The sequence below is a fragment of the Mus caroli genome, chromosome 1 (genome assembly GCF_900094665.2).
Source record: "Mus caroli chromosome 1, CAROLI_EIJ_v1.1, whole genome shotgun sequence".
Lineage (NCBI taxonomy): Eukaryota > Metazoa > Chordata > Mammalia > Rodentia > Muridae > Mus > Mus caroli.
In genome coordinates this window covers 125,945,388-125,951,721 of record NC_034570.1, presented here as the reverse complement: position 1 = coordinate 125,951,721, position 6,334 = coordinate 125,945,388, and the positions used below count along the sequence as shown (strand labels likewise).

General features: G+C 48.0%; 1 protein-coding gene across 3 annotated transcripts in view; it reads left to right on the top strand.

Annotated features, from left to right (window-relative positions):
- Positions 1-1,394: 1,394 nt before the first annotated feature.
- The window catches only part of Ppfia4 (PTPRF interacting protein alpha 4), a 48,761-nt gene continuing 43,821 nt past the window's right edge, over positions 1,395-6,334 (top strand). For all 3 annotated transcript variants that reach the window (XR_003837408.1, XR_003837407.1, XM_029480637.1), the window contains exon 1: positions 1,395-1,491. The gene's annotated coding sequence lies outside the window, so the exon portion shown is untranslated. The remainder of the gene's footprint in view (positions 1,492-6,334) is intronic.

Here is a 6,334-nt window from a genome sequence, read left to right as displayed (position 1 = left end):
TTCTGGCTCAACTTGTGAGTTTTTATGTCAAACTCCATGGTATGATGATAGATGCTATAGTCTCCCTTTGAAGTTCCTGCTGCCTCTGCTGTGGTCTTAGCACATTGCCAACACTTGGTAAAATGGTTCTTCATGGTTACCATGGCTTCACAGTCTCCTCAGCATTGGCTGAGTTGCCTTTTCTGGCATTATTCATGTTTTGTTAATGGAAGGGTGTGAAGAGTCAAGGATTGCCTTTTTGTAAAAACTAGTCCACCTAGAGAACGACTGGAACTTGGTAGGCTCTGGGTTTAAAAACTGACTAATATTTTTCACTTCTTGATGTATATATTCTTGTTCAGAGTGTCAGACAAATGACAGATTCAGCTTCTCTCAACCCCTATCAGAATTAATTTCCTTGCCATTTTCTAAAGATGAAAGGAAAATTGGATATATTGGGAGAGAGGGAATGAAAGGCTGTGTTAACTAACTTCAGCTTCAGCCTTTATAGGACACTGTGTTGCAAGATGTGTATATATCTGTAACTGCCTATATGCACATGGTATATAGAACAGTTCACTGCTGCTGGGTGGTGGCAGCACAGGCAGCCTGCAGAAGCAGGTGAATCTAGGAGTTCAAGGCCAGCCTGGTCTACATAGTTCCAGAACAGCCAGGGCTGCACAGAGAAACTCTCTCTTGAAAAACCTAAAAAGGGAGAGAAAAAAAAAACCAAACCCAAAACAGTTCTTCACACTCATAACAGTGCTTATGGGGTATCTGTGAAGGATTTGAGTAGGCACTGAAATGAAATTTCACAAACCAGATGGAAAAGATACATTAATAGCCACGGGGGCAGGGAAAGGGAGCAATTCAGGAAAATCGGTTTAGCTAAAATTTGTCAGAATTTTGGCATTTGAGCATGTTTTCATAGGATGTATGTATCAGACAAACACTTCATTTTGTAGTAACAGCGTTAGGGCAGTCACATGCCTAAAAGCAAGTCACAATTCACTGAGGCACATACTACAAGAGTATCTGGGTTTCCAGTTTCTCCACTTAAAAATATGTGAGCGAGAACAGGTGTGAAGGGCGACAGACGACTGGCCATTTAGGGAACAGGCTAGGCTTGGGAAGGTGAGTTCAAGAGGGGAAAAGAGGGATGTGCTCTGCATTCCAAGTTCTGGGGCCAGAACATCTACCAGATTAAATGCTTGCCCTGCCCTCTCAGGCTCGACCAAGATGGCGCACAGCATCAAAGCAGCGCCCTTGTCACGTGTGAACCAGGGCTGGGGAGCGCCCGGGCGTGGGGGCGTGGCCTCGGGGATAAGGCCAGGCCCCGCCCTTAGGGGTGGGGCCAGGGTATCCGCGGAGGAAGGGGGCGGGTCCTTGAGGCCACGGTACTGGGCGGTGGAGGCTGCAGCTACCTTTGCGGGCTTGCCTCTAGGACGCCTCGCGCTGCCGAGGTCGGGGGCGGCGCCCTGCTACCGCTGGGCCTTCGGCGATTCCACGCAGGTGAGCACCCACAGCCCACTCCGCGGGTAAAGATACCCCTTTTCCCAGCTCCAGCTCCCCTGAACAGTTTGAGGAGGAGTCTCTGTTAGTGCGCCTTGGAAACAGCCTCTTCTGGTCTGGATGTATCTCTGCGGGGCGCGGGATTCGTTGCCCCTCGCCTTTGCTGTGCCCTGTGCCCTTGGGGATGAGGATGGGGGTCGATGCCCGTTTTGCAGGGAGGGCGTGGAGTTTGCCCTCAGCTCCATCCTTTCTCTGGGAGGGGGCAGCCGGGTGGACTGCGCCCCCTCATCCTCTCCAGGAGAGTCAGAGCAAAAGCGCCTCTGGGCTTGGGGGCCAACTCTGCTTCTTTGGGCGAGCGCTGGTGAGAGCTGAAGTCTTCGTTCTTCCCGGGGGTCTTCATCCTTCCCGCGTGCCTCTTTTCGCCCTTGGTTACTATCGCCAGCTCTGCATTCCTTCAACTGTCAGGCTGTACCAGAGATGCCCCCATCTCCGCAGTGCTGGGGCGGTGGGGTGGAAGGAATGGCCAGCCGAAGGCCTGGTTGGGGGTGGGGATGAGGGTGGGCGCAACAGGAAAAGAGGTTCGTAATAGAGATTACTGAACTGGGGTGGGGGTGGGAATGATAGGGTTGATTAGTGAACACAGTAGGGGTATTTCCCAGCACGGGTGTTGAGGGTTTTATGATTGGTAGGAAGGGAGGTTGGCCTGGAGGACTTGGAAATACGTTGTAGGTGGTTTCTTTGAGAAGGAGGAGGGATCTAGCACTAAGTGCCACTAGGTGCTGATGTCACCTTTGAGGAGAGATGTGCTGGAGAGGAGAGTTGAGGCAGCTCCTCAGTACTTGTTCGTGGAGAGCAAGTGGTTAAGGGGGCTGTGCTTAGCCTGATGAGTCCCTCCTGGTGTGAGCTTAAGAAGGCTGTTCCAGGAGCCAGGTTTCAGGGACTCCCTGCAGTCCTTTCCAGACTTGTTGGAATTGGCTCTTAGTACTTTATTCAATATTGAGTAAACATTTATTGGGCACCTACTACATGCCAGACACCATGCTAGAGAGATAGATACTTGCTCATCCAAAAGCAGTTAAAGGCCATGGAGCAAGTAGATGGTACCCGAAATAGACACACATTCCCCTATATACATTTTAGTTATCCTGTTAGTGGAATGGCAGAAACAAAACAAAACAAAAAAGCCAACCGGATCTTAACCCACAGAATCCACACCTCTGTTAACTGGCCAGATAGATAGTCTTTAGTAAAAATGACAGCTTGAATGATTTATATTGGCTATTTTCTTAGATTTAGGGCTAAGATCTGAGGAGGTTTCTCAAGATAAATGATGTCCCAAAGTAATGAGGCAAGGGATAGCACATTGGGCTTGGGGGTTTTGGGGGGCCCTAGACACTGTGCAGTAAAGACACCCTCTCCAGAAATGAGTGGCTATAGGAGCTTGGTTTTCATCGGGGGAGTTTTCATCGGATGTTTTGGGCCTGTGCTGTTGGGCATGTCATGTTGAGCATGTATATGATGTCAGTATATGAGCTCTGCCCCAGCAACTGGCCTGGGAAGGAAGGATTGGAGGAACAGAGTAGGGCCGGCAGTCAGGCTCGTGGGTCCTCTCTGAGTGGTGACTGAAACCTTAGAATTGGAGAGTTAGGAGGATTTGCTGTGGGTCCTTTCTGAGCCTCTGAGGAGAGCAGAGCAAGAGCTGGGTAGAAGATGATTAGTTGAGCTGGGCCGATGATGAGGCAGGGGTGAGGCTCAGGAGGGCCAGGGAACCGGTTGCCAAAGGGGTTTCAAGGTACAGGGAAGTTAACTGAGGCTTTGTTACACCTGAAATACTCTCCGTGGGCCTCCAAGAGCTGTATTATGTTAAGTTGGTAAAGGATTTGTTCTAAGAACATGGTGGGCTATACTGGCTGAGCAGTATAGTGTGTGTGTGTGTGTGTGTGTGTGTGTGTGTGTGTGTGTACAATACATTCATAGTGTGCATATGTGTGCTTGTGCAAATGTGTGCACTGGGAGTGATTGAGAAAGACTGAGAGAGCAAAACCAGCCCCAGAGTCTGGGTCCCACTTAAGGAATTGGAAGAAATGAAGGGAGGGACTGGGGTCAGAGGGAGAGACAAGTGTGTATTGCAACTACATAAGTCACCATCTGTCCCCTCTCTGGCCTGCTAGCTCACTGACCTATAATTAGCTCTGGAGGGCATATGGTGCTGGCTCACTGGAGTGTGGCACTTTGGGTGTCCAGAAGAGTCAAGAACACACAGAGAGGCTGTGGTCCTATGCTGAGGACCATATCCCAGGACCACGACCCCTGTGAATTCTCCAGTCTGAGAAGGGCTCTGTATTACTGAAGAGGGAAGGGACCCTAGGGACCTGAGAACATTAATAAGGTAGAGTTAGCTGGTGAGGCAGGCAGCAGTGGGACAAGGGGCTCTAAGAGAGGGTTACATGAGACTTGAGGCCACCAGACCCTAAGGATCCACTTTTATCCACCCCTGGCTGCTGCCTCCCTTACAACACAAACATGGTTGCAACCTGGCTTAGTACTCCAACTGTGGACAGGCCAAGGCTGTCACATGGGGTCTTCCTTCCCATCTTTTCTAGCTGTCCCAGAAGACAGTTCTAGCACAGGGCAGCTGCATGCCTGAGAGAGTTAGGGACTGAGAGGCCTTGGCTCAGGGTCACTTTTTCTGAGAGTTTCAGTTGTTTGTACTCCAGATGGTGCTTAGCATGGACCCCAGTGTAGAGCAGAGGCTGGTCAAACCCAGCTCTGTATTGCCCTGAAACAAGTCTCAGTATGTCTGTATTCTCCCAAGAAGCCTATTATGTATCTTATAAGTTTTCTGTATCTGTAACAGGACTATTTGAGAGAGGATCGAATTGAATTGAAGTGGTCTGTCTTCTGGTCCCTTGGGTTATATGAAGCAGGTTCTCCTCGAAATTAAGATAGTTAACCTGCAGCAGAGTTGTGCCTGGGGACCCAGTGTCATACTATTACATTCCACTGGGGGAATTGGCAGTAGATAACATGAAACTCCCTAAGCCTGTCAGAAAGCAGAGCATTTGGGTTTAGGTTTATGACCTTGAATGTATAGATTTGTATATCTATAGATTTGTATATCTATAGAATGCATAGATTTGGTATATCTTACATATTTTTAGTTACTTATAGAAATATTTAACATGGTACTATATGGCAATTTAAAAAGTACTCATCATTTTTAAAAGTTTAAAAAGATTTTAATTTGGGCTGGAGAGATGGTTCAGCCATTAAGAGCACTGACTCTTCTTCCAAAGGTCCTGAGTTCAATTCCCAGCAACCACATGGTGGCTCACAACCATCTGTAAAGGGGATCCAATGCCCTCTTCTGGTGTGCCTGAAGACAGCAACAGTGTACTCACACTCATAAAATAAATAAATAAATCTTAAAAAAAAGATTTAAATTTAATGTATAAGGGTGCTCTGTAAGTATGGCTGTGTACCATATGTGTTTCTGGTGCCTATAGAAGCCAGAAGAGGACATTAGGTCCCCTGGAACTTTGGAGTTATAGATAGTTGCTGCCATGTGACTGCTGGGTCTTGAACCTGGGTCTTCTGGAAAAGCAGCCAATGTTCTTAACTACTGAGCTATCTCCCCTGCCCCTGAAATACATGTATACAAACATACATACACCATACACATGTGCATGTACATGTGTGTGTGCGCACACATATATATATAGACGTGTGTGTATGTATGTATGTGTGTGTGTGTATACACACACACACACACACACACACACATATATATATATATATGTGTATCCTGAGTGCTGGGATCAAAAGTGTGTGCCAGTATGCCCTGCTCTAAAATAATATTTTTGTCATATGAAGAAGTTAGTTTGCATTTAGAGGCCTTTGTTGCTATCTTGCCCAGCCAATGAGTTGAAGTCTCATTAAGTTATGAGTACGTGTGCATGCATATGTGTTCAAAGGGTCTCCCATAGCACAGGCTGTCGTCAGACTTGCTGCTTATTTGAGGATGGCCTTAAATTTCCGATCTTTCTGTCCCCACACTCGGGCTAGAGTTACAGATGTGTGGTTCTGTGCATGGCTGCTGTGCTCCACGATGACCACTGTTTTCAGATAGATAATTCTCTTTTCTGAGGGGAAACAGGTTTCCCTTCATTTTAAGCAGCTACAGGTGTGTGTGTGTGTGTGTGTGTGTGTGTGTGTGTGTGTGTGTGTTGGGCGGACGATGATCGTGGTACAGTGGACCTTGGTGATTGCTTCAGAAGAATGCGTTTCCATGCTTACTCAGAGGAGTTGGACTGAGAGTGCGCAGCAGGAAGCCTGGCTGTCTGGGACTGGCTGGGACTGGCTGGGACTGGTCCATGCTAATTTATATTCTGAGATATAACATGGCGTGGACTCAGCCTTCTCTCATGGCCATAAAGACCTGGGCTTGGAGCATGCAGCATATCCCTCTTAGGTTGAGGTCATCAAAGGGAGGGTTGGGCCCATTCCTGGGACCTGAGCTCACATATGACCAGAGTGGTTTGTCTAAATCCTTTGGCCCTAAAAGGGTCAGAGCGCTGGGATCAGAAGGGAGGTTTTATTCTTGCAACCCCACCGCTCTCTCCATTCCTCGCAGGTATCCCCACCTGGGTTCACTTAGACTCTTTCATGACAGGGCTGGAGAGATGGCACAGTGGTTAAGAGCACTCATTGTTATAAGTTTCCAGCACCCGTACGGTGGTTCATGACCATCTATAAGGGAATCTGGTGCCCTCTTCTGGCATGTAGGTGTATATGCAGCAAAGCGCTCATACATAAAATAAGCAAAAAAAGCAAGCCTTGGGGG